At 41.1% G+C, this 2,499-nt stretch overlaps 1 pseudogene; it reads left to right on the plus strand.

Moving 5' to 3' along the window:
• The first annotated feature begins 626 nt into the window (after positions 1–626).
• Positions 627–779, plus strand: LOC127485043 (small nucleolar RNA SNORA31; annotated as a pseudogene).
• The last annotated feature ends 1,720 nt before the right edge of the window (positions 780–2,499 follow it).

Consider the following 2,499-nt stretch of genomic DNA (forward strand, 5'->3'; position numbering starts at 1 on the left):
GGAAGATTTTTCAAAAAAAAATCGTACAGACCAAGAGGGAGAGGAATGATACATTCCAGTTTTGAAAAGAAACTAACTGAAAACCAAGAATACTTTATCAATGAAGCTATTTTTATAAGTGAAGGACAAATAAAGATTTTCCAAGACAAGTGAAAGTTGTGGAAATTCATCACAATCAGATAAGACAAAATACGCTTAAAAGAATCCTTACAGGAGCCAAAAAAGAGAGAGAGATAACAGCCATCATGAAAACAAGTGAAAGTATAAAAATTACTAGAAGCAGAACAAAGAATACTCAAAATAAATGGAATAATTTATTTTAAATTTGAAAACTAAGTCCTTAATTTTCAATAAAGACCTTGAATGCAAATGGAATAAATTTCACAAAAACAGATATAGACTGAATGGGAAAAAAAAAAACAAACAAACCTTGGAGAGGGTGTTTTGGCACAGTGAGTAAAACCACCACTTGCAATGCCAGAATCATACACAGAAAGCCAGTGCTAGTCCCAGTGTATGGAGTAAGACAGTATAAGTTGGCTTAAGTGCTTGGGACCCTGGCAACCATGTGGGAAACCAAGATTGAGATGCTGGCTCCTGGGTTCAGCGTGGCCCAGACCCAGCTGCTGTGGCCATTTGTGAAGTGAACTATCAAAGTCAATAAACTTTTAGCTAAACTCACAAAAAAGAGAATTCTTTTGTTTGTACTAGGATCCGAAAGAAAAATCCCTGCGCTTTCTGTCTTTGTGGCAGACCAGATTGAATTGAGGAATACATTTGTAGAAAAAAAAAGAGTACACAGATACTGAAAATGAGAGACAAGAAATGAGATATTATAACTGATACTGCAAAAGTAAAGATCATTAGGGACTATCGTGAACAATTATATGCTAATAAATTTACTTAAACAGAACAATAGCAAATAGCAGTATTGAATCGGTAATAGAACGTCTCCCATTCACATCAAGCGCAGGACCAGATGGCTTCACTGATGAATTCTACCAAATATTTAAAGAAGAATTATATCAATTCTTCTTAAATTATTAAAATAGTAAAGGACTCTTCCAAATTATTTTTAAGATTTATTTATTTATTTGAAAGAGTTACAGAGAGAGGGAGAGACAGTCAGAGAGACAGAGAGAGAAAGATATTTCATCCACTGGTTCATTCCCCAAGTGACTGCAACAGCCAGGGCTGAGCCAGGCTGAACCTTAAGCCAGGAACCAGGAGCTTCATTTAGGGAATCACGTACTTGTGCCATCTTCCACTGCTTTTCCCAAGCCGTTAACAAGGAGTTGTACTATAAGTGAAGCAACTGGGATTTGAACTGGTGCCTATATGGGATGCTGGCATCACAGGCATCAGCTTTACCCACTACACCACAATGCAGATTCCCCAACCTCATTTTATGAGGCCAGCATTATCATGACAAAACCAGACAGGTACATGAAGGAAAAAGAAAGCTAAAATCCATTATCTTTGATTAAACTGTATACAAAAACTCAGCAAAATATCAACTATAATAGTATATTAAATAGCATCGGCACCATGGCTTAATAGGCTAATCCTCCACCTGCGGTGCCAGTACTGGCCCAGGAGTGCAGTGGAGGATGGCCCAAGTCCTTGGGTCCTGCATCCACGTGGGAGACCAGGAGGAAGTACCTGGCTCCTGGATTCAGATCAGCACGGTGCGCCGGCCGCCTCGCACCGGCCACAGCGGCCATTGGGGGGTGAACCAATGGAAAAGGAAGACCTATCTCTCTGTCTCTCTCTCTCACTGCCCACTCTGCCTGTCAAAAAATAGTATATTAAATAGCTTATTCACAGTAATCAAGTGGGATTCAATTCTGTAATTTAAGAATCATCTGATATATGGATTCACTAAATGAAACACACACATGAACAGATTCATAGGCAAAAATCACATGGTCATCAGAATAGATACACAGAAGTCATTTGATAAAATTCAACATCCCTTAATGATAAAAACTCTGAACCCATTAGGTATAGAAGGAATGCACTTCAACATAATAAATACCATATAGGACAAGTCAACAGCTGACATCATACTGAGTGAGGGAAAGCTAAAGTTTCTTTTTCAAATATTTGGAAAAAAAGAATGTTTACTCTCACCATGTGTTTTTGACAGGCAGAGTTGAGAGAGAGAGAGAGAGAGAGAGAGAGAGAAAGGTCTTCCTTCCATTGGTTCACCCCAAAATGGCCGCTATGGCCGGTGCACTGCGCCAATCCAAAGTCAGGAGCCACATGCTTCCTCCTGGTCTCCCATGGGGTGCAGGGCCCAAGCACTTGGGCCATCCTCCACTGCCTTCCCGAGCCACAGCAGAGAGCTGGACTGGAAGAGGAGCAGCCGGGACAGAATCCGGCACCCCGACCGGCACTAGAACCGGGTTTGCCGGCGCCGCAGGTGGAGCATTAGCCTAGTGAGCCGCAGCGCTGGCCAACTCTCACCATTTATATTCAGCATTTCACTTGAAGTCC

This window comes from Oryctolagus cuniculus, chromosome X (genome assembly GCF_051225735.1).
Source record: "Oryctolagus cuniculus isolate XC-2025 breed Fujian yellow rabbit chromosome X, ASM5122573v1, whole genome shotgun sequence".
Lineage (NCBI taxonomy): Eukaryota > Metazoa > Chordata > Mammalia > Lagomorpha > Leporidae > Oryctolagus > Oryctolagus cuniculus.